The sequence below is a fragment of the Nomascus leucogenys genome, chromosome 13, assembly GCF_006542625.1.
Source record: "Nomascus leucogenys isolate Asia chromosome 13, Asia_NLE_v1, whole genome shotgun sequence".
NCBI classification, from domain to species: Eukaryota; Metazoa; Chordata; class Mammalia; order Primates; family Hylobatidae; genus Nomascus; species Nomascus leucogenys.
This window is the reverse complement of record NC_044393.1, coordinates 97,289,230-97,315,806: the sequence shown is the minus strand read 5'-3', so window position 1 is coordinate 97,315,806 and position 26,577 is coordinate 97,289,230. Positions and strand designations below refer to the sequence as shown.

The 26,577-nt window shown below is 43.5% G+C and overlaps 1 pseudogene; it reads right to left on the bottom strand.

The window, feature by feature from the left end:
- Positions 1 to 15,676: 15,676 nt before the first annotated feature.
- Positions 15,677 to 16,149, bottom strand: LOC100579855 (annotated as a pseudogene).
- Positions 16,150 to 26,577: the final 10,428 nt, after the last annotated feature.

The following is a 26,577-nucleotide window of genomic DNA, read 5'->3' as shown; positions in this document are numbered from 1 at the left end:
CAATAACAGCAAGAAGGAAGAGTCAACCTATAGCCAACATGACCCTGATTCTTCCCTGACAAATGCCTATTAATTTGTCATGACACATTAGGAAAGCACACATTTTGAATTTGACATTCCCAATTACGTAGGGCATGACAACTTTGTTTAATAGTTATTATACTTAACAGAAGTAACATGCGTCCTCACCCAATTAAGGATGAGGATGATAAACTGAGAAATTATAGCACGTAGAAACAAAACTTTGGATGCAAATGAGGAGCACACTCATCTCTCTATAATGATACTTTTACTGAATGGTCTGGAGGTCACTTATTTGGAATTATTTTGAATAGCTTTGGTAATGTCTGTTTGACTTGAATGCAGATGCCATGTGTTTTTGTTTGAGGAAGATACATAAAAATATATTTTTAGCTTATGCTACACTTTAAAGAGTTTCACTCTTGTCTCCCAGGCTGGAGTGCAATAGCACAATCTCAGCTTACTGCAACTTTTGCCTTTCATGTTCAAGTGATTCTCCAGGCTCAGCCTCCCGAGTAGCTGGGATTACAGGCTCCTGCCACCATGCCCAGCTAATTTTTGTATTTTTAGTAGAGACAGGGTTTCACCACATTGGCCAGGCTGGTCCCGAACTCCTGACCTCAGGTTATCCGCCCGCCTCAGCTTCCCAAAGTGCTGGGATTACAGGCGTGAGCCACTGTGCCTGGCCCACAATTTCCACTTGTAAGTCCTGTCTTCTAGGCAGCCATGCACCGTGCTTAAAGTTGTGTGTTCTATTATTATAGAACAAGAGCTGGCAATCGTTTTCCTGTAAAAGGCTAGTTAGTAAATATTTTAGGCTTTATGAGACACGTGGCCTCTGTCTCAACTATTTAACCCTGCTGTAACCATATGATGGCAGCCACAGACACTACACAGATGAATGCTCGTGGCTGTGTGACTGTATGAGTGCGTTTTCACGCGGCTGATAAAGACATACCCAAGACTCGGTAATTTATAAAGACAAAGAGGTTTAATGGACTCCCAGTTCCACATGGCTGGGGAGGCCGCACAATCATGGTGGAGTGTGAAAGGCATGTCTTACAAGATGGCAGATGAGAGAATGAGAGCCAAGTGAAAGGGGGTTCCCCTTATAAAACCATCAGCTCTCATGAGACTTATCCACTACTGTGAGAACAGTGTGGGGGAAAACGCCCCTATGATTCAATTATCTCCCACCAGGTCCCTCCCACAACACATGGGAATTATGGGAGCTACAATTCAAGACGAGATTTGGGTGGGGACAAAGCCAAACCATATCGGTGTCAATAAAACTTTATTTACAAAAGCAGGTGGTGGGCTGGATTTGGCCCAGAGGCTGACCTCTGTTGTAGAAAATGGGTAATAATAGAAAACAGAAAATAGAGATCTCTAGTAGCTTCTGCTATGCCAGATAGTAGAAATATTAGTACTATTAACTCTGGTAAGTCCTTCCCTCCCCTCTTCCCCTTTAGTACAGTTGGTGGCAAGCAAGATTGCCAACAATTTATAAAAATCAGCGAGAGGGCAGAGGAGGACAAATTCGTTTAAGGCTCTCTTTGAAAGACTAGCTAGTGAATTTCAGTTATGCCTTTTGTTTATCATTCTGACTCTTACTTTGCTTAGGCAAAAACTTCTGTCATATTTCTGACCTTAGTAAGATAATGGCTATTTTCTGGACAACCACTGAGAAGTGCAAATTTCCATGGAGTAAGCAAGCTGACCGAAGGAAATGCAGAGGAGATGCTGAGAAAATTCCCTGAGGGAATAATTATGGTTTTCCCCTCTTTTGGCAGAGTGGGATAGGGCTGTGATTCTTCTTAGTGGACAGGGGAGAAGAGGTGTAGGATTGTGATAAACTGCCTTGTTTTAACCTGAGTGCCTCTGTCCTAGCAGAGAGAGCTGGACAGACTCCATTTTAGTTTCTTTACTTGCAGCCCCCCGTATCCCCCTTAAGGGAATAACGAGTGCAAGCTGACTCCAAGCACATCCAGGAATGCACCTGCTGATAAGATATTGAGGCAGGCAGTACCAGCAGCTCCTGGGAATGTGCTCAGTGGAAGGTACCTAAAGCCCCTGCATTTATCTCTTAGTGATAATTTAAGCCCCTGCATCTGGAACTGTTTATTTTTTGTAACTGCTTCTATAACCAATTAATTTTTTTTTAACTTTTTACCTATTCTGCTTCTGTAAAACTGCTTCAGTTAAACCCGCCTCCCCTATTTAGACCATAGTATAAAAGAGAATCTAGCCCCTTCTTCAGGGCTGAGAGAATTTTGAGTGCTAGCTGTCTCTCGGTCACCGGCTAATAAAGGACTCCATAATTTGTCTCCAAGTGTGGTGTTTCTCTATAACTCGCTTGGTTACAACAGGATCACACTAGAGAGCTCCTACTTGAGCAAAATAAACCCAAAAGAAGGTTGATAAACATTCATTGTGGAAATTTTACCTTTCATCAATTTTATTTAACTTATTTTATTGAATACAATGATAACATGTGACTTAAGTCACATATAGATATACAGGCCAGTCGCAGTAGCTTGCCCCTTGTAATCCCAGCACTCTGGGAGGCTGAGGTGGGCAGATCACCTGCGGTCAGGAGTTTGAGACCAGCCTGGCCAACATAGTGAAAACTGCCTCTACTAAAAATACAAAAATTAGCTGGGTATGGTGGCATGCACCTGTAGTCCCAGCTACTTGGGAGGCTGAGGCAGGAAAATCACTTGAACCTGGGAGGCGGAGGTTGCAGTGAGCCAAGATCACAGTATTGCACTCCAGCCTGGGTGACAGAACGAGACTCTATCTCAAAAAAATAATTATATATATATATACACACAGACACACACACACACGCACACAGAATGAAGAGTCTTCCATGATCCATCCCTCCCAGTCTCTCCCAGAATATCCTAACAATGAAACTCTGTGCCAGGAAAAAGGGATTGTTAATAGTGACTTCTGTTGCTTCCAGAACTCTTAAAGTGAGATAAGCTGCTCTGCAAACTCCCTTCCTGGTTCCTTTTTCTTTTTCTTTTCTTTTTTTTTTTTTTTTTTTTTGAGATTGAGTCTCGCTCTGTTGCCCAGGCTGCAGTGCAGTGGTGTGATCTTGGCTCACTGCAACCTCTGCCTCCTGGGTTCAACCAGTTCCCTGCCTCAGCCTCCTGAGTAGCTGAGATTACAGGTGCCCACCACCACATCTGGCTAATTTTTGTATTTTTAGTAGAGATGGGGTTTCACCATCTTGGTCAGGCTGGTCTTGAACTCCTGACCTGATGATGCACCCGTCTCGGCCTCCCAAAGTGCTGGGATTACAAGCGTGAGCCACCGTGCCCAGCCTCCTTTTTCTTAAGATCCACTTAAGATCTAGTTAGTAGGATATTAACTTGCAAGATCTTCCCTTTCCATAGTACTGACTACTGGTAAATCTACTTTTAGATTCTCCCAAACATCTACTTTTGTATTCAGTAGAAAAGATACTTTAATTAAACTGGTCAAACATTTTTACTACATGGATTCAAGACTGGAACAATAGTGGCTTTAGATTTCCACATTTATAAAGGTGACTCAGAAAGTTAGCATGCAACAGTCAAGCTAAAGGAAGCTGAGAGATAATTTAGTCCAAATTCCTTAGTTGACAGAGAGGAATTGAGGTACAGGGAAGGAATGTGATGTACTTTGGATTAATTAGCATTCCTAATTAATAATAAAATGTGGTAGAAACTCAGGTCTTCTAGTTTGCAGAAACACTTGAAAGCTCCACTCTCCCTCCTGAAGAGCTGGACTCAGCAGGAGAGCAGCCCTTACAGGGAACAGGGGGTGGAGGGATGGCCGCCTGTTGACAGTCGGGCATTAGCAAGTGGGAGGAGAAGATGTCTGGCTTCTCCATTCCTTCTTTTTTTCTCTTTCTGTTTTTGCTAATTTATTTAAAAATTACATTTGTTCAAGTCAAATTACCACTTGATACTCATTGTTGGATTTCTTTAGGTCATCCTGCTGCTCTCAGTTTCCCAGGGGTTTGTGTGTCTGCCTTGTGCTATTCACTTTCCCACAGCCTTGTTGGTTGCTTCCACAGAGGCAAATGTAAGTGCTTTTCCTTGCTTTAGAATATGTGCTGTGTGCTGGAATCACTGTATCTACTATTTTCGTAGGTGGCATGGACATTCTCTCGACACCGAATCCAAGTACTCCCTGGAGCACTTTCTATGCTTAGCAGAGCTATCTTTTTTTTTTTTTTTTTTTTTTGAGACAGGGTCTCGCTCTGTTACCCAGGCCGGAGTGCAGTGGCATGATCTTGGCACACTGCAGCCTCCACCTCCAGACTCAGGCGACCCTCCCACCTTAGTTTCCCGAGTAACTGGCACCACAGGTGAACACCACCACACATGGCCAATTTTTTTTTTTTTGTTGAGACAGCGTCTTGCCACGTTGCCCAGGTTAATCTTGAACTCAAGCAATCTGCCCACCTTGGCCTCTCAAATTGCTGGGATTACAAGTGTGAGCCACACTGTTGTTACATTATCTACTAAGGTGGCTGTCAAACCCCTGTGGAGAGTGCCTATTTTACTGTTAGACTGTTCTGCTTTCATCTCACATGTCACTTTCCCAAGAATAGCAGAGACAAGAGACATCTTTTCCAAAACTCTGTCAAAATGACGAAGCCTTGGCCATGGCCTTCCCCACCTCCTGCAGATTCTGTGTCACACATCTCATGGTGGACAGTTTGCCAGCTTTCGGGCATGGTGAAAGAACGATCTTTGGAAGAGCAGGGAAGCCCAGAAGTTCACAGAAAAGAAGGCTCTCAAATTCTTCTTGCAACAGTGGTAAGAAAGAAAGACCTTAGCTTCTTCTGAAAAGGCCGCATGTCCCCTGGGACAAGGATGAAGTATAGCGTTGCAGGGAGACCTGTCCAGCCTAGGTGGAGAGCACACAGTGTAAGAAGCGCAAGATGCACCTCAGAGGAATTCTGGGCTGTTTAAAGCATGCTGGGGTGTCTCCACGTTTTTCAGGTGGTGTCAAGGAATTAGCCCCAAATCTAGAAGGCATTTAATTTACTTTGGCTTAATATGAGAGTTTTTGGGAAGAAAGGAAAAGTTATCACATTTAGGCCAAACAAAAAGGTTACTAACATTTCCTTTGGAGAAATGTTGGAGGTATTAAACATTAAAAATTCAAACAAATGTGTGTGGCGGTGTAGTTTTGTAAGGGGCATAAATGCTTAGTACATCTATTAATTCCCAGGGTCATCTTCATAAGTGGATAAAATTTTTGTAGATGCATATGAACATATGGGTTTATATACACACACATATTTGTATTATGTATGTATAATATACACAGGTAATACACACAAACATCTATATATAATATGAATATGTTAATATATGTATTGTGTTTGTATATGTATGTGTGTATATGTATACATACATACAGTACATATATAAATGTGTATTTGTTATTTATAAATGTATATATAATGCATGTATACATACATATGTATACTCTATAATACACATATATAAAATATATATCATGTACCAACATAAAATATATGTGTATTATAAAATATATGTGTATAGTATACATATTATACATATGTATATAATATATGTGTATTTTATGTATGTATAATACATAGTATACATATGTATATAAAATACATGTTTATTTCATATATGTATATTACATGGTATACATATGTATATATACATGCATTATATGCACATAATATGAAATATATGTGTATATATTTATACATTTATACGTGTATGTATGTGTATATATTTATACATGTATACATGTATATATGTGTATATACACATACATACATGTGTTCATATGCATCTATTAAAATTTTACTCATTTATGAAGATGACCCTGGAAATTGATAAGCATGTTGAAACTGAGTCTTTACATATACATATATACATATACATGCACACATATACATATAAACATACATACACACACACATACACTAATAGATTACATTGACATTGCTGCAAATCCTTCTTTCCCCATATATGATTATATTGCAAGATCCCTCTCTCTACATTTGTATATCTGTGTATATTGTGTACTTTTCTCTTTTGAATTATTTTTTTTCTTTGCCATCAGGAAATGTGGCAGGCAGGAAAGTGAAAAAAGAGAAGAAGAGAGAACAGGATTGGGTGACCAAAAGATGCCCAAACATTAATGTGAAAGGAATAAATGCTTAATCATAATAATTAGGTACATATGCCCTTTTTGAATCTCATCTGTTTTAGCTCAAGGAAAGAAATTTTTAAAATAACATTTTTGAATGAAGGAAAGTCTTTTTCTTACTTTCGAGAACCAACAAAGGCAACCTTATGTTGCAAGTCATTATAGCAAAAGCATTAGGAAGGGAGGACCATTTAAAGTGAGATCTGTCATTAAGTTCCTAACTACTCGCTTGAATCTCATAAATAATTCTAAGTAGAAAGGGTTGTCAAATGTGATTAAGGTCATTATTTCATGTTAAAGTAGCCCACGGGCTTTCTGATATAAAAATCTTTCTATAGAGAGATGAACTAAGGTTTCTTCAAGGTTAAGGGTCTCTGGAGCCCATTCCATGAAGATATATTACAGTAGAGATGATCAAGTGCAGAGAAGTCACCTGAGAAGATTGTACAAGGTTTCTCAAGGTGAGTGGTCTCTGAACAAGAACAGATTATATTATTTTAAGAAGATTTGCTGGGTGTTCAATTTCCAAAATGAATTATAATATATATTTTTTCAACCTAAAAACCTCACATCTGTGTTGGGAAAATAATAGCCTAGGCATCATTTAGTTTATTTAACAAATATTAACTGAGAGGGTACTCAGTGTGCCAGGCACACTTCCAGGCTCTTGGGATGCAGTGGGGACCAAATGAAGTCCCTGCTCCCAAATAGCTCAGACTCTAGTGTGAGACAGGCAATAAAAGCAATGATAAAAGATAGCAGAGCTCATTATCTGCAGTGAGAAACAGACAAATAGACAATGATAAAGTCCAGTGGTAAATGTTATGGACCGGGAGAGGATGGGGCATTCTCCGAGTTGGGAGGCTAAATCTGTGTTAGTCGGGGTTCTCTAGAGGGACAGAACTAATAGGACATATGAATGTATAAGAGGGAGTTTCTTAAGGAGAATTGACTCACACGATCACAAGGTGAAGTCCCACAATAAGTCATTTGCAAGCTGAGGAGCAAGGAAGCCAGTGGTGGCTCAATCTCAGTCCCAAAACCTCAAAACTAGGGAAGTGGACAGTGCAGCCTTCAATCTGTGGCCAAAAGCCTGAGAGCTCCTGGCAAACCACTGGTGTGAGTCCAAGAGCCCAAAAGCCGAATACGCTGGAGTCTGATGTTCAAGGGCAGGAAGCGTTCAGCACGGAAGAAAGATGAAGGCCGGAAGAGTCAGCAAGTCAGCTTCTTCCACCTCCTTTCCACCTGCTTTTTCTAACCGCACTGGCAGCTGATTGGATAGTGCCCACCCAGATTGAGGATGGGTCTGCCTCTCCCAGTGGGAGAGGCAACACCCAGAAACACCCAGATACACTCAGAAACAATACTTTGCATCCTTCAATCCAGTCAAGTTGATACTTAATATTAACCTTCACAAAAGCCTATCTTCCTCAGACAAGTGATGTTTAGCTGAGACCTGAAGGATAAGCAGGGGCTGGCACAGCCCAGGTAGGTGAGGGATTGAGGTGAGGTAAAGAAAGGGTGTTCGCAGCAGAGTGGCCAACATTACAAAAACCCAGAGGTGAGAAAGCCCAGGTGAGAAGGGGCAAGTTGTGTCTTAGGAAATTGTTGTGTGGTTGGAAAAGGAATTGAGGAGAAATGGCAGAAGATCGGCTTGAAAAGGCATGCAGAGGCCTGGTCATGCTGAATCTTGTAAGTCGTCATCAGAAATCTGAAATTTGTTTTAAGGGCAGTGGGCAGCCACTGTTAAGTTTCTAGTAGGGAAGTGACATGAACAAATTTTGCTTAATGAAATCCTTTTGAAGGTAGTGTGAACACCAGATTGGAAGGGGAAGCAGGGTCGTGGCCAGAAAGCCCATCAGCAGACCGCGTCGGTCAGCCGGGAAACAGATGAGGGGGTGGCTGCTACTAGTGGGTGGCAGTGAGGACTATAAGGAGAGGTAACATCGACCATGTGCCAAGTACTCTTCTAAGTGCTTTCTTTCTTTTTTCTTTTTCTTTTTTTTTTGAGACAGAGTTTTGCTCTTGTTGCCCAGGCTGGAGTGCAATGGCACGATCTCGGCTCACTGCAACACCCTTCTCCTGGATTCAAGAGATTCTCCTGTCTCAGCTTCCTGAGTAGCTGGGATTACAGGTGCCCACCACCATGCCTGGCTAATTTTTGTATTTTTAGTGGAGACAGGGTTTCACCATGTTGGCCAGGTTGGTCTTGAACTCCTGACCTCAGGTGATCCACTGGCCTTGACCTCCCAAAGTGCTGGGATTACAGGCATGAGACACCGTGCCTGACCTTCTTCTAAGTGCTTTCTATGCATGAGCTCAGTTAATCCTCATAGCATCCACATGAGGAAGGCTCTATTATCACCACGTACATCTTATAAATGGAGAAACTATAGAGAGGCTAAGTTGCTTGCATCTCCAAGTAAGTAGATCTGGGATTTGTTTGTTTATCTGTTTGTTTTTGAGCAGGTCTCACTCTGTCGCCCAGGCTGGAGTGCAGTGGCACGAACCTGGCTCACTGCAGCCTCAACCTCTTGGGCTCAAATGATCCTCCTACCTCAGCCTCTTGAGTAGCTGGGACTACAAGTATGTGCCACCATGCCAAGCTCATTTAGGTCTCGCTATGTTTCCCGGGCTGGTCTTGACCTTCTGGGCTCAAGCGATCCTCCCACCTCGGCCTCCCAAAGTGTTGGGATTATAGGCGTGAGCCACTGTGCCTGGCCAGATCTGGAATTTGAAGCCCCATTGTCTAACTGCAAGTTTAACCATTTCCCCACAGTTTTCTCTCCAGGGGTAGGCTGATTTGAGGAACATTTAGAGTTGACTTGAGAGCATCCAGTGATTGACTACATTTGGGAGCCATGAGGGGAGAAGGCATTCAGGAGGATGACTGGGTGGGTGATGTTGCCTTTGGGAGGAAAAAAAGGAGGATTTTGGTTTCCTTTTTGGTGGGGGGACATGGAGATAAGGAGTCTAGTTTTAGGCATTGTTGAATTGGGGATGTCACGTGAAGATGTCCAGTAGAGTTACAGATGTAGAAGTCCCAGGCCAGGACCGGCAGGTATGGATTTGAGAGACCTCAATATGAGTGTAACTGAAGCCAAGAAGTGGATGAAATTGCCTGGGGACAGTATTTGGGGTGATCAGAGAAGATACCAACGCCAAGGGACACCATTAAGGAATGGATATAAGAAAATTAGCTTGAAAAAGAGGCTGACAGTGTGGCTGGAGAGGTTTGAGAAAATCAGAGGAATGTGTAGTCACAGAAATCAATAAGAGAACGTTTTCAAGAAGAGGACGCCTGCTACCAGCTCTTGGGAGGCTGAGGCGGGAGGATTGTTTCAGCTCAAGAGATAGAGGCTGCAATGAGCTGTGTTCGTGCCACTGTACTCCAGCCTGGGCAACAGAGTGGGGCTCTGTCTCTAAATACATAAGTAGAATAAGAAGGGGACCGCTGAACAGGGTCAAACGCTGGCAGCAAGGTGAGGACTGACACGCTCACCATAGACAACGAGGTCCCAGGTGAGAGCAACTCTAGCTGACCAGAAGCACCCGCCGGACTGTGGTGGGAAATGCAGATGACGAGAGTGGATAACTCAAGACGGGAGAAGTGAGGCGGCTGTGGGAAGAGAACAGCAGGGAACATAGGGCTGCAGAAGTGTGTTTGATTTTTAAAATAGGAACCGTCTGTATGCATTGGCTCAAGTCTGAAGATAAGCAAGTGCTTCAGAAGCGAAAGGTGGAGCAGAGAGAGGGGCAATGCAAGGCAAGGGGTTTTAGGCAGGGACGGAATTCAGAGCGCGAGTGAAGTCCTGCCCTCAGACTGCGAGGGGAAGCGTGCTCCTTGTGAGTGTGGATGCAGATATACATGTAGCCTTGGTGGTGGGGATGTGAGCGTTTTCCCATCAGAGGACTTCATCTTAGTAGGATTGAGTGAAAAGGGGAGATGGAGTGGGACCGGAAGTTTGAGGAGAGTAGACAAACTTGTGAAATAACTAGAATGGAAACTCGGAGAGCGTGGACAGAGAAAGATTGATAGATTGCTGGCAGCATCGAGGGCCCAGTCAAGTCTGGCAGTTATGAATTTCCAGTGGAACCAACCTGTGAGGTTGTCTGATATTCTCAAGCAGAGCCCAGCAGCCCGGGTGTACAAAAAGATCAGAGACCTTGGTTCGATCTGAGTTGAGGTGTTGCCAGGTGGCTGGGGAGGATGGACAATGAAAACAATGAAGCGAGAATGAGTTGAGGGTCTGCAAGAGACTGGGTGAAGGGTAGGACATGGCCTCTCAGCCAGATGGGGTAAATGGGGAGTGAGGAGGATACTTGCCCCATCTCTCTCACTGATTCTGTTACTTTGGGTAAACTGTCATACCTCTGGGCTTCAGTTTTTTCCCCACTTGTAAGTGAAGGTGTTGGCTACATGATGGCTAATATCCTGCCCAGTTCTCAAATTCTGTGGTTCTGTTTTGCCAATGTGTAAGCACTCTCTCACCATGAGTGAGAGACATCGCCAATTCCTTCCAATCACTAGGGCCAAACCACCCCCGTTATGCTGGAGAAGCAAATTCCATTGATGTTTCCAGATCATGGATACAACTCATTTTCTCATAAAAATATGCAAAATGTCCAGCACTCTTCCCAGAAACCAAGAATAAACCTCCCATTGATATTGGTAATCTAACCCTGCTGTAAACTTCAAGTTTGAATCGTTACTTGATTCAATTCAACTCTACTTAAAGACATAGTCACTGAGTGTGTACTTTGCATAAATTACTGTGACAGCAGTTTACTGTAGACAGTCCTTGCTGTGTTGTTGTCTAACAGGAAGGGCAAGACTGGTATATAAATAAGTATGTTGGGAGAATAAATCTTAGTATTCAACCCAGGTAAGAAAGAACAATTTCTGTCTCTATTTAACAACTTAATATCTGTTTTGAGCCCTACTTTTTTACCAGGTTGGAATAGGCTCAGTTGGGGTCCTCACCATTTTTTGGGTCATGACTAATTCTAGGGGCTTACATAATCCGAAGCCATCAGGAGGGGGTGCTTTTTGGTCCTCAATGTCATCTGTCAGCACGATCTGCTGAGACATCACTGCCCCTGTGGTTCTGTATTATCTGTTCGTGCAGGCAGCCATGGGGACACACTCATTCCCTCTGCAAGGTCCCTTCAGGACCTACCTTTTGATTCTCTCTGCTACTTCTAGGCCTTTCTGGGTTACATGTAACCAGTGTGCCTCTTTGCAGTATGCATAAACACAGCACTCATCCATTTTCCTTATGGAGTCTTGCCACCTCCCTAAGGTTCTACCAGGGGCACAGGAGAAAATGCTGCTTCTCTCCAGGACCAGTGAGCATTTTAGCTCTCTGAATCTGCTTCCATCTTTCCTTCTTGCTTCTAACTCTGAGAATCCTCTGGTCCAGTAAGATTGGGCAGGTGAAATAGAGAATCTTACTATTACAAATGATGTTTGCTTCCAAATCTGTTGTCTGTGCTGTGGGGTATTTCTGTTACTAGGAAACTTCTTTTTCTCTCTTTTCTGCTCTCTCACACCCCTCTAAGGCAATGAGCACAAAGTGGACCAGCTGCTTGAGTGTAGAGAAAAGCAAGGGGGAAAGAAGTAACGTGGGGGAAATCATGGAAGCTATTCCATACAAGGCAGAAATAGGGTGTGTTATGAGATGAAAAAACATTGTGCTCTGGGGCTTCAAAGTATATTAATAGCGCTCTTTGGTTGCACATGAAAGAAATGAATACTGGTTAACTCAAGTCAGAAAAAATAACGGGTTTATTGAAAGCCTTCTGGGTAACTCACTGAGTAGAAAAAAAGAGCTTAACAGATGCTTTGAGAATGACAGGAACCAGGCAGCACTGAGGGCTGCAGCAAGAAGAACGCAAGAGCCGTCGAGGGTGCCACAATCAAATGACTCAGTTCCAACCACCTTCTGTCTGGTGTGAGCAAATCCCCAGAAGATCGGCTATGACTGGCTGAGCTTGTTCGCACTTGTGGCCAGGGGTTCTCTACCTAGAAGCTCCATCAGACCTATAGTGGAGTGAAGTTCTACTCCCAAGGCAGGGGAAGGCAAAGGAATGTGAGGATGCGGGATGAGCAAAGCAACTGATGTCCTGCTCAAAAGGAATGGGAGAGAAAGTCCCATCCAGAAAGCAGGACAGCTTAGAGGACAGGGCATTTGTGAAGGACTTTGAAGGATGGGAAGGGTTCTGATGAACAGAGATATGAGATGGATAGGAAGGGAATGCATATTCCAAGCAGATAAATTTGGTAGGGTTGAAAATGTTAATTTGGAGTCATATTAAGAAATCTGAGGCTGGGCGTGGTGACTCACGCCTATAATCCCAACACTTTGGGAGGCCGAGGTGGGCAGATCATGAGGTCAGGAGTTCGAGACCAGCTTGGCCAACATGGTGAAACCCCATCTCTATTAAAAATACAAAAATTAGCTGGGCATGGTGTTGGGTGCCTGTAATCCTAGCTACTCAGGAGGCTGAGGCAGGAGAATCATTTGAACCTGGGAGGCAGGGGTTGCAGTGAGCTGAGATCGTGCCATTGCACTCCAGCCTGGGCGACAGGGCGAGACTTCCCTAAGTTCTTAAAAAAAAAAAAAATCTGAGAAGCCTGGGCGTGGTGGCTCATGCCTATAATCCCAGCACTTTGGGAGGCCGAGGCGGGTAGATCACTTGAGGTCAGGAGTTCAAGACCAGCCTGGCCAACATGGTAAAACCCCATCTCTACTAAAAATACAAAAATTATCCAGGCATGATGGTGGGTGCCTGTAATCCCAGCTACTCAGGAGGCTGGGGTCGAGAATCGCTTGAACCCAGGAGGCAGAGTTTGCAGTGAGCTGAGATTGCGCCACTGCACTCCAGCATGAGCAACAGAGTGAGACTTCATCTCAAAAAAAAAAAAAAAAAAAAAAGAAAAAAGAAATCTGAATGAGGAATTGTTATGGGCCGAATTGTGTCTCTCCACCATTGCCCCACCAAATTCATGTGCTAAAGCTGTAGCTCCCAATTCTGCAGAATGAGACTGCATTGGGAGATGGGGTCTTTAAGGAGATAACTAAGTTAAAATGAGGTCATTGGGGTAGGCTGTAATTCCAGGTGACTGGTGTCTTTCTAAGAAGAGGAAATTGGGACATGGACAGATACAGAGGGAAGGCCATGAAAACACACAGGGAGAAGACAGCCATCTGCAAAGCCAAGGATGGAGGCCTCAGAAGAAACCAACCCTGAAGACCCCTTGGTCTCAGCCTCCAGAAATGTGAGAAAATCCATCTCTGTTGTTTAAGTCACCCAGTCTGTGGTACTTTGTTATGGCAGCCCCAGCAAATGAAGACAGGTATCTTTTCTTATTTTGGATGCAATGGATACCCATGGAGACTTTTTAAAAGGGGGGATTAGGTAACTAGGCTTACGATTTAGGAAAATGGATCTAACAGTGGTCTCAGGGGTGGGTAGAGTCTGGAGGTGGGAGACCAGTTAGTAGACTACTGCAGAAGTCTTTAGAAAGGTATACGAGGCTGTTAGCTTGGATAGTAGCAATGACGTTGAGAAGAGACTGGGGTTGTGGCAATGATTATAGAAATGGAATTTCAAGACTTGGTTGCAAACTGAATATTGGAGGAAAGGAGAGGAAAGAGTTAAAGATGTCTTCAATTTTTATGACCTGTTAACTAGGTGATATGGTTTGGCTGTGTCCTCACCCAAATCTCAACTTGAATTGTATCTCCCAGAATTCCTGTGTGCTGTGGGAGGGACCCAGGGGTAGGTAAGTGAATCATGGGGACCGGTCGTCTTTCCCATGCTATTCTTGTGATAGTGAATAAGTCTCATGAGATCTGATGGGTTTATCAGGGGTTTTTGCTTTTGCTTCTTCCTCATTTTCTCTTGCTACTGCCATGTAAGAAGTGCCTTTCGTCTCCCACCATGATTCTGAGGCCTCCCCAGCCATGTGGAACTGTAAATCCAATTAAACCTCTTTTTCTTCCCAGTCTTGGGTATGTCTTTATCAGCAGCATGAAAATGGACTAATACACTGGGAGAATGGGGTAATAAAAGAAGGCTCTTTTTTTATTTGTTTTTAATTTTTGAGACAGAGCCCTGCTCTGTCACCTAGGCTGGAGTGCAGTGGCACAATCATAGCTCACTGTATCTTCGACCTTCTAGGCTCAAGCAATCCTCCTGCTTCAGCTTCCTGAGCAGCTGGGACTACAGATACACACTACCACACCTGGCTAATTTTTTAATTTTTTGTAGAGACAAGGTCTCACTATGTTGCTCAGGTTGGTCTCGAACTCCTGGGGTCAAGTGATCCTCCTGCCTCAGCCTCGCAAAATGCTGGGATTACCAGTGTGAACTATTATGCCTGGCCAAGAGGGCTCTTTTGATGACTGACAAAAATGCAATCAAACTAGCTTATGGACAAATGGAATTGGTTACTGCTCTAATAGTGAGACCTAGGGTCTTGTGTCGGGCTTTGGACGCTCCTGGTCCTAGGCACTCGAGGGCTCTGGTTTGCTTTTCTTTGGGTGCCGTGCCTTCCCTCTGAAGCTTCCAAGTGGCCAGGGAAGACAGCCGCAGCATCTTCACAGTTCATGATCTAAGACGACTCCCTCTCGTCTCCATATGCCAAATCCCACTTAGGGCAGGTGCTTACTCCTTAGCCCTATCACTGTGGACAGGAAGATGGGGTACCACTGATGGTGAAGCTTTGGTTCGCGTTCCCTCCATTTAGGCCAGGTAGGAGATTTTGATTGACAGTTTAGTAGATCTCTGGTGAAAATAGAAATGCAGAGCAGACAGAAACAGTTGATATCCACCCCACTGGGTTTGGATTTGGATATTTTATCAGGCTGGCGCAAAGGAAAGTTTTTTTTTTTTTTTGAGGCCTCGGCTTACTGCAACCTCCACCTCCTGGGTTGAAGCAATTCTCCTGGTAATTATTTTAACGACAAAAACTGCAATTACTTTTGCACCAGCCTAATAATTTTGGACATGGCAATATTGAGTAAAGGATGGGGTGCAGGGAAGAAATGGTGAGAGTTCATTGACAATGTGGTTTCGAGCTCAAGAGAGAGAAGTTACCCACAGAGAGGCTGTGACTAAAGCCATGGTAGTGAGTACATTTCCTGAAAAAGAGACTAGCCATGGGAAAGAGGTTTGAGGATGGACTGAACATCAGGGAATTTCTATATTTGGTAAAGAAAAAAGGAAGAAAATACAGGAGTAGCTGGAGAGGGGCAGGCCATCCAGAAAATAGAAACTGATGGAAGCCAGTGAAGGAGAAGGTTTCAAGAAGGATGGAATGTTGGTAGCTTTCAGAGGTGAGAACTGAGAAAAGACAGGGGATCATTAGGTACATAGGAGATCACTGGTGACCTCCTCATGGCTTTGGGGGCAAGGGTCAGTGTCATTGAAAATGGTTACTTTTTTTTTTAAAGACAAAAAAATTTTATTGCCATAAATTAATCCAGTAGGTATATCTGAGAAAGCACGCATCAGTTGGTTAGAGCAATAAGCACCTCTACCACGTTGCCCATGTGTTCCCGCAAGCTGCCTTCTGCTGCTGCTCCAGATATCTCCGTCTCGGTCATTATCGGCTTCAGATCTTCCTTCTGGATAGTGACTATTGCCAGTTCTTTCTTCCACTCCTGTTTGGCTTTCTGCTCCCGGGACCTTGGACCTTCTGTCTCCAATCACAGACATGGCCGTCTCCAGATTGGAACTCTGATCTCCTTCTCCTCTGCATAGTCGGTGACCCGCTCCAAGTCCGCCGCACCCCTGTCAGTCATGTTTCCGTGGCTTCTCGGGAGGCCGCTCTGGGCCACGGGTCTCAGTCTCTAACTCCAGCTCCACATCCCCCTCGGTCGCCACATCTATTTCACCACGCCGCCGCATAAGCCCCACCTCACGGCGACAAAAAAAAGGTTACATTTTTTTTAAAAACCTACATTTTTAGGGGCATCATCAGCCATAAAGTTTATGGGCAAGGTGAGACATTTGGACGCAGACTCAGAAAGTTTGAATTTATTGGTACTTTAATAAATAAATGATTGTGAACTCTTTTGTGTATCTGCAGTTGGCTCATGAGGAAACTGAGTCCCAGAGAGGGGCAATGACTTATACAAGTTTTCCATGGGGCCTGGTGGAAGACTAGGACGGTCAACAGCAGCCTGGAGAGCCTGGAGTCTGCGTCAATATGCAACCCTAGCCCTGCACGCTGGGCGTTTGCCTGAGGTTTCCAGTGCACTGGAGGTGCGTACTCAGCTGCCTAAGCGGGTGAGGAGGGTGAAGGGAATTGATGAAGCAAGCAACCATGGCCCTGGAGAGGCCATCCTCATTGAATGGGACCACTGTTACTCAGCTCAGCTGATCACTGCCACATGGGAATGAGGGCCTAGGATTGTCCAGATGTGATTTTCTAAGGGAAGTTGGGAATCTGAAGTTGGGAATGTTTATGCAAACTTCTCCACTCTTTCCATATTGGCAGCTAATTTAAAAACATAAAACCACTGTGTGAGTAAACAGGTTTGTGGGTTGGGCTGCCAGTTTATACCCTCAGCTCTATATCTGAGGAATGGGGGTGGGAAAAAAAAAAAGCCACGATGTGGAGAAAAGATAACATAAAGAGGCTCCATCTACAGTTCAATCTGGCCAGAGGCCTGGGTGTCAAAATGGTTCCTGAGGTCCTGAAAATCTGGACATCTCTAGTATGTCAGCACAGAGTGTGTGACTTTTAAAGCCATCAGTGGTCTGGATCTTAGTCTCCTCTTATCTTACACAAATCTGGAAAATTCTTTAGTGATTGCTACTTATTCCTTTTTGTTTTATTTCTTTTATAGTATTATTATTTTCTTTATTCTTTCCTTCTATTTTGAGAACTTTGGTACTTTCCTTTTTGAGTGAAAAATACTATGGATTCTGGATTAAAATAGCACAGGAGAAGTTGAACTGAGGTTTTGTCAGTTTTGCAGATATGGTTATTGCTATGACATCTCATTCATTCAAGTCCTTATTTTTGCCCATGTACAAGACAATGTGTTGTAACTTGCAAGGTGTAGGAAATAAGTAAGAACAACCTGTACCCGTATTCTTGAGGCATATAATTAGGAGCCGGAGAAAAAGGACCAACATAAATAGATATAATCATTCATTTCTGCAGCTTCCTGACCATGATGTGTACCATGTGCACATTCACGAAGTTACAGTTTAGTGCAGAGAAAGACATGTATACAGATAATTTTGGTGTTATTCATGTGCTGTAATAAAATGATCAAGAAACTTGGAGGAGCAGAAGAGAAAGCACCTCATTCTGCTTGCATGAGCTGAACACTTTAGGGAGGCTTCACGGAGGAGGTGATGTTTAAGATAAGTCTTTAGGATGACTAGGGATTTGCACAGAGATGAAGGGTGGCCAGCGTTTCTAGGAAGAAGGTGTAGCACCTACAAACTCAGAGGCATAAAGGAACATCACACATTCAGGGTGTGATGGATGAGAAACCAATGTGGGAAGTTCCTCAGGAGAGCTGCAAGCCAAGCACTGTGCGATTCTCATTTACATTCCGGTCCTGCTGTTCCATGTGAAATGAGTCAGGGCAGGTGGATGTCTTAGGCACACCAGGCATTCAGGTGCCGGGGCATCTGCCTTATGTCCTTTACCCCTGAGTATTTTATTGGTCTTCTACTGGAAAGAAACCCTCCATGTCATCCAGGCTTGGGGAAAGTACAGGAGCATCTACAGATTCCTTCCAAGTGTGTATTTCACTTCCCATATGTAAAGCCAGGAGATGGCCGGGTGCAGTGGCTCGCGCCTGTAATTCCAGCACATTGGGAGGCCAAAGCAGTTGGATCGCTTGAGCCCAGAAGTTTGAGACCAGCCTAGGCAAGATGGTGACACCTCGTCTCTACAAAAAATACAAAAACGAACAGAGTGTGCTGATGTGTGCTTATAGTCCCAGCTACTTGGGAGGCTGAGGTGGGAGGATCGCTTCAGCTCAGGAGGTCAAGGCTGCAGTGAGCTGTGATTGCACCACTACATTCCAGCCTGGATGACAGAGTGAGGCCCTGTCTTAAAAAAAAAATTACAAATAAAGCCAGGAGACCAGATATTTTTACGTGAGCACTACTTGCTACCATAATCCACAGAAAAAGTATCTCATATTAGTATGGAGTTAGTGATTCTTTTCCATTAGATGGTAGGCTATGTTTCAAATAGGAATTTCAGCCAGGTGCTGTGGCTTATGCCTGTAATCCCAACACTTTGGGAGGCCGAGGCGGACGGATCACCTGAGGTCAGGGGTTTGAGATCAACCTGGCCAACATGGCGAAACCCAGTCTTGTCTAAAAATACAAATATTTGCTGGGTGTGGTGGTGGGTGCCTGTAGTCCCAGCTACTCAGGAGGCTGAGGCAGGAAAATCACTGGAAACGGTGGCGGCGGCGGTGGGGGGTGGTGTGTGGAGGTTGCAGTGAGCCAAGGTCACACCACTGCACTCCAGCCTGGGCGAAAGAGGAATTTAATGGAGAGATATCTATTATCAACTTACATTGAATTTTGTCATCCCTGTGACTATTTATTGAATAGTTACAATACACATAACTAGCTATATGAGTTTTATTTTAAAGAAAAGATAATGCTTTTTACATTTGATCCCTAGAAATCAGTATTGCTGCCTTAATTCATAATGAAAAAGAAAAATACCAATCAAAGGAAAGGTATATTTGCTTTTTTAGCAGAGCTGTGCAGGACAGTAATAGCCCAAGGGTAGAGTCTGGGCTCATACCCTGAGGCATCTGAGGTGGGGCCTGGGGCCTCCCACGAGTGAATACCACACGCCTGAGGCCAGACCACACTCTTTTGCTTCATTTACACGTGTTAGTTCTCATGAACTATATCATAAATATATGTGGGTTTTCAGCCAATTTTTGGTAAGACAGTTTGTGTTTCAGGGCATTTTATCTACAGAATTTGATTTAAACATGATCAGATATTTGCACATTTAGAACAATTATATACAATACTAAGTAAAATGTAAAATACATTGAATTAACTCACTATCTTAGTTTAGAAATACACTTGAACTGTTATGAATGTGAGTTGTCAGCTGCCAATGATAGGATGACTAACTCCTTCTGGTTTTAGCACTGAAAGTCCCACATCCCAGAGCTCAAACCACAAGGTAATTCTGCCCATCAAAACTCAACAAGGACCAGCTCAGATCCACATGCTGAGCTGTTTCTTACACCAGCTGTTAGAGCTCAGTGTCTGACTGGAGCAGAAGTTAATGTAGCATACAGATCACTTGGAAAAGTGAATGACCCCTGGCTATGACAATTGATAAAATATTAAGGTTGTACCGATCACAGTGTGACCATGAGTAGGTGCAGAATATGAGAAAAGCAGAAAAGGCAGGTAAGGACGGTATGCGAAAAAGACTGGGGGAGGAGCTTAGGAGGCTTGACTTGACAGTTCTAGAGCTTCCTCTGGAAATACCAGCTGTTTGTGTATTTGTAAAAGACAAACAGAGCAGCCTGAAATAAAATGGTGAGATGGAAGTGTCTGATCTTCTGATGTCCCACCCTTCGTTATCCTCATTATCTCTCTCCACACCTATGTTAAGGGACAATTCCAGTTAAAAATCCTCATGCATGACATTCTAACCTTTTTTCCTTCTTATGTACTGTATTAGTCAGTTCTTGCACTGCTATAAAGAAATATCTGAGACTGGGTAATTTATAAGAAAAGAGGTTTCATTGGCTCATGGTTCTGCAGACTGTACAGGAAGCATAGTGGCTTCTGGGGAGGCCCCAGGAAACTTACGATCATGGCAGAAGGTGAAGGGGAAGCAGACACATCTTACGTGGCAGATGCAGGAGCAATAGAGAAAAAGGGGGCTAGGCACGGTGGCTCACGTCTGTAATCCCAGCACTTTGGGAGGCTGAGGGAGGCAGATCACTTGAAGTCAGGAGTTCGAGACCAGCCTGGCCAACATGGTGAAACCCCATCTATACTGAAAATACAAAAATTAATTAGCCAGGTGTGGTGGCGCACGCCTGTAGTCCCAGCTACTTGGGAGGCTGAGGCACAAGAATTGCTTGACCCCAGGAGGCAGAGGCTGCAGTGAGCCAAGATTGCGCCACTGCACTCCAGCCTGGGCAACAGAGTGAGACTCTGTCTCGAAAAAAAAAAAAAGAGAGAGAGAGAGAGAGAGAAAAGGGGGAGGTGCCACATGCTTTTAAACAACCAGATCTTGTGAGAACTTTATCACAAGAACACCACTAAGGGAATGGTGCTAAGCCATTCATGAGAAACTGCCCCCATGATCCAATCACCTCCCACCAGGCCCCACCTTCAACATTGGGGATTACAATTCAACATGAGATTTGGGTGGGAACACAGATCCAAACCATATCATGTACTATGTCCTTTAGTAAGTTTTTCCTTAACATTTTAAAATAAAACATTTTAAACATACAGAAAAGTGGACAGAATTTTATAAGGACTGCCCATATACCCGCCACTTGGACTATAGAACTAACATTTTAATATACATGCCTGATTTATCCCATATCTTCTATCTCTCCATCCATCAATCCATCTTATTTTTTGGATGCATTTCAAAGCAAGTAGCTTCAGCTCTAAACACTTGAACACACATACCATTAACTAGAGTTTAGTTTTTTTGGTGGTTTTTTTTTCTGAGATAAAATTCATACACAATGAAATACACGGATCTTAAGTATATTTTCCCATGAGTTTTGACAAATGTATTCATGTGTATAACCCAAACCCATATCAAGATACAGGACACTGTCATCACACCAGAAAGTTCTCCTCATGCCTCTTCCAAGTTAATCCCTATCAGGATCACCATCCCCCACCTACCCCAGACAATTACTGTTCTCTGATTGTTTTCCACTACAAATTACTTTCATCTGCTCTAGAACTTTGCATAATTAGAACCATAGAGTATGTACTCTTTGGGGTCTGATTTTCTTTGCTCAGCATAATGCCTGTGGGATTCAACCATGTTCATGGGTATATTGGTAGTATTTCTGGCCAGCATTCCGTGGTATGGATGTGTTATAATTTGTTCATTTTCCTTTTAATGGACATTTGGTCAGTTTACAGTTTTTAAATATTATATATGAAGTTCCTATGGACCTAACTATACAAATATTTTGGTATATTGTTTTCATTTCTCTGGGGTAAATACCTAAGGAGTGGAATCCACAGCATTATTTTAAATAGTTTAGCAGAGGCTTATTAGAAGGTGGCATCATGCCTCTACCTCTCCATCCATCTTGTTTTTCTCCTTTTCTCTTATTCTATTTTCTTCTTCCTATTACCCTTTTCTTTTTCTTTTTTTTTTTTGAGACAGAGTCTTGCTCTGTCACCCAGGCTGGAGTGCAGTGGCCCAGTCTCAGCTCACTGTAACTTCTGCCTCCTGGGTTCAAGCAATTCTCTGCCTCAGCCTCCCGAGTAGCTGGGATTATAGGCTCCTGCCACCATGCCCGGCTATTTTTTTTTTTTTTTTGTATTTTTAGTAGAGATGGGCTTTCACCATATTGGCCAGGCTGGTCTTGAACTCCTGACCTCGTGATCCACCTGCCTTGGCCTCCCAAAGTGCCGGGATTACAGGCGTGAGCCACCACACCTGGCCCCCTCTTCTTTTTTTCTATGAGCCACTCATTTTCTTCCCTCTTGTCTCTCCTGACAGGGTATAATGTTTTGTTACTATTTTCTCACTGTCCTAAAAATTCTTCCAGAGAGAGGCAGTGCGGTGTTGACGAAAATGCCTTGACTGTTGGGCTACTTTCAAGATAAGCCTCTGCCACTTTGTAGCAGGGTGAGTTATGTTACTTCTCTGGGCTTCAGGCTCCTTAATGGTTTGTTCATTCAAGAGGTTGCAGGAGATAACTCTGGAGTTCCCTTTCCAGCTCCGTCATTCTGTAAATCTATGACCTCTTTTTCTAAGACACAAATCTGGCAGAGAGAGACAGGATAGGAGGAAAGAAAGATGATGAAGATGTGAGGGTAGAGATGGAAAGGACAAAAAAGAAAAACAAATAACTTTCTTCCTGCAACTTGGCCAAACAGTGACATGGTCTCTGGGGCCAGGCCAGTCCCCTCCCAAGGTCATCTTTCTTTCCTCACTCCTGGCTTCATGGTTAGGCACCCCAACTGGCCTTGCCTTGTCCTCTGCTGCTGTGTACCCCCTATCTTCTCTGTTCCCCCAATTAATATATATTAGTTTCATGCTCTAGATATGCTCATTGAGCCTCCCAAGAGAGCACTATAAACCAATTTATGCCAATGAACCAGTAAGGAAACCAAGAGAGGTCCCTTCTTGCCAAGGTAAATATATTCAATTTAATAAGGGCTTTGTAGATACAATGCACTCATTTTCATTGTATAACCTAGAGGAAGGACACTAATGTTAGGAAGTTTATGTCCAAGAAGTGAAGAAACACCGTGGCAGGCTATATGAGGAGTCTCTTAAGTGCACGAGCTGGTGCATTTGAGATCTTCTTCATATGATACAGGTACCGAGACTATGATACCTGAATTTTATTGCATTAAGTCTCAATTTAAAAATTTTATTCTGCTGCTCACCAAAACCTCCTCATACTTACTGGAACGCATATGCCAATTTTGGCTCAGAAAACGTGGTCTCTGTGCATATTGATGGATATCATTTTCAGCACATGTGCTCTCTTGATACCTTGGGTATATCCTACCTTACACTAATTAGCATATATGTCATTTCAAAAAGGAAAAGTTTCATCCCGGACTTAGGGAAAGGTTAAATGAGGAGAGAAACTACTAAAGAAAGAGGAAGAGAAATATTAAAAAAAAAGAGAGAAGTAGTGTAGAGTGAAAAGGAGTGGGAAAAGATGGGCCAATGATGAACTGAAGATGAAGAAAAAAATGAGAAGTGTGCAATGAAAATATAAAACCCTTAAAAGACACAATTTTATGCTAAAAAAATTCATTCAAAATTTTGTCCCAATCCAGAAGTAAGAGTAAAATGTAAACTTTGAGACATAGCACCCCCTGGCATACCTAATTGCAACCTCATTATGTGTCTTCAGATCTCTAGTGTATTTTGTTTTCTTTTTGTTTGTTTTTGTTTTTGAGATGGAGTCTCACTCTGTCGCCCAGGCTAGAGTGCAATGGCAAGATCTCGCCTCACTGCAACCTCTGCCTCCTGGCTTCAAACAATTCTCCTGCCTCAGCCTCCTAAGTAGCTGGGATTATAGGCACGTGCCACCATGCCCGGCTAATTTTGGTATTTTTAGTAGAGATGGGGTTTTGCCATGTTGGCCAGGCTGGTCTCAAAATCCTGACCTCAAGTAATCCACCTGCCTCGGCCTCCCAAAGTGCTGGGATTACAGGCATGAGCCACCGCGCCCAGCCTCTAATGTATTTTGATATACTCAATATACTCATATTTAACAACAAACACAAATTAATTATAGTTCAGAAGGAACAGAGTTAGGCTTTCAATTCAAGTTGTCATAAATCATAATAGTGATTATTTTTCTGTTTCTAATATATCAGTTAAGCTCATTGGATTCCAGCTAATTAAGTTACAAAGATAAGGGACTCATACCCTAAGGATGGAATGAGCTCTAGCTTTTAAATAATTATCCCTCTGAGGTCGAGGCTCTTCAGTTTCCTATGTTATGCCGGTAGATTGAGTTCACAGTCATTTGTAGGAAAAGCAAAAGGCATTTAGAGAGTTCTAAGACTGTCAGTCCTCATCAGACACCGGGTATGAGCACTGTGACTTGGAGACTCAGGGCCATGCACCTGTGGGAGCTGGACCACACACACGCTTTGAAAAGAAGCCCAGCCACAGCTGAGAGCTATGCTCTCTCCCTTATCACTGTCATCTAAAACCCTCTTCCAGTGAGGGAGGAGGACAGTAAACTCCAGGTATATTTAGGAGCCAACTTGATGTTTAACCCCTAAGAAGAAAGGCTTTGGAAGACAGAGCAAGCAAACAGATTCTAACTTTACAAACTGCAGAAGTTACCAAGTTTAAGATAAGGAGAAAGATCAAATAAATGAGGTCAGGGTCAAAATCCCTCAGAGCCAGGATTTGGGTATGAGGAGATGAAAGGGAAGAGAGGGCAGAACATCCTGTTTTGAGGACCCGAACCAGCAAGGCTGGTGAACGAGGGTGGAGGGTGTGCACCTGCAGAGGTGGATTGACGGAATCTTCAAAAGCTGGATACATCTGCCCGTGTGGCCTTTCAAGTCAAACTTGGGTACAGAGATAACCACTTCCCCCACTCTACTCCACCACAACTAATTAACAACTAATTAGCCCACTTCCTTGTTAAACCCTGAGAATGTCTGTTTGAAGCGTTGTTTTTTTTTTTGACGGAGTTTTGTTCTTGTTGCCCAGGCTGGAGTGCAATGGCATGATCTCGGCTCACCACAACTTCTACCTCCTGGGTTCAAGCAATTCTTCTGCTTCAGCCTCCCGAGTAGGTGTGATTACAGGCATGTGCCACCAAGCCTGGCTAATTTTTTGTATTTTTAATAGAGATGGGGTTTCTCCATGTTGGTCAGGCTGGTCTCGAACTCCTGACCTCAGGTGATCCACCCGCCTTGGCCTCCCGAAGTGCTGGGATTACAGGCGTGAGCCACCGTGCCCAGCCAGGATACGCTCAGGCCGGGAATCTGTATTTTTAATGATTAATCTCAGGTGATTCTTAAGCGTACTCAAGCTTGAGAATTTGCTGTCAGAATGGCCCCTGACGTTTTCCGAGGGGACTGAAGGAGATAGGGTCCAATAGGCTGAGTCTGACTTGGCAGGTCCTATTCTGACGTGGACTTGGACTTTACTTTCACTCACTTCTAGTTTGTTCCTCAGACTGAGGACCTACCGTGAAACCAGATTATGAGAGTTAGGTGGTAGATTTGACTCTAAATTCCTTGGTGATCAAGATAAGCAGTTAGATTTTGGTACAGAATTCTCATTGTCCTGGAGGAAAAGACAAACTAACTATACCAGCGTCTTAGGAGAAGCAAAGCAGGTCCCCAACCCCTAACTCTAAAAGAGTTTTCTTCCTGACAGATGCGGCAAATACGTCCTCAAGAACATTCCCGCAGCAAATGCAGTCCTGGATGGTTAGTGAGGTAAACGATAATTTGAAAAGGCCACAGTTTTAAAAATTAGTCAGACCTGGGCAGGTGCAGTGGCTCACGCCTGTAATCCCAGCACTTTGGGAGGCCGAGGTGGGCGGATCACGAGGTCAGGAGTTTGAGACCAGCCTGGCCAACATGGCGAAACCCCATCTCTACTAAAAATACAAAAATTAGCCAGGTGTGGTGGCAGGAGCCTGTAATCCCAGCTACTTGAGAGGCTGAGGCAGAAGAATTGCTTCAACCTGGGAGGTGGAGATTGCAGTGAGCCAAGATCATGCCATTGCACTCCAGCCTGGGTGACAGAGCAAGACTACGTCTCAGAAAAAAAAAAAAAAATTAGACCTGAGTTTGAATCCCAATGTAAATTGCTTTTACTACTTGGGTAATCTCCAGCAAGTTATCCTTCCACAACCCATATCAATCATTATTTAAAAAATTATGTCAGTAGTACATTGTCATCATAAATGGTTCTAGAAATATATGACTATAGGATGAAATACAAACCTCTCCTCCTTCCCCTGCTTCCCCTACGCCTCCTCCCCTTGCCTGAGGTAACCACTGTTAACAGTTGAGCTACATCCTTTCCAGCTTTTAGAGCATATTTTTGTTGGCATGTATACATTATCATGAAAGTTGCTTCTTTTGCTGAACAGTATATCTTGGAGGTAAGTATGGATGTATCTCATTCCCTTTTAATATGGCTTAATATCCCATAATGTGGATATATTTTAATTTATTTAACCATATCCTCTTATGATGACTCAGATTTGTCACCCTTTCATCCTTCCTTCTTTCCTATTCCTTTGCTAATACAGGGTTTTGCTTTCTTGCCCAAGCTGGAGTACAGTGGCGCCACCCTAGCTCACTGCAGCCTTGAACTCCTGGGCTCAAGCAATCCTTTGGCCTCGGCCTCCCAGGTAGGTGAGGGTAGCTGAGGGACCACAGGCGTGAGCCACTGTACCCAGCAGTAAACATTTCTTTAGGATACATTCTAAAGAATGAATTGGGTCAGAGGATATGCATGTTTTAAATTTGGATTGATACTGCCTAGCTGCCCTTTCAAATAGCTTTTTAAATTTATATTTGGGCAAGTTATTTAATTTCTGTGACCCTTTGTGTCCTCAAGTATACAAATTCAATGTAGTCAAACCTACCGCATGGGATTGGTGAGATGAT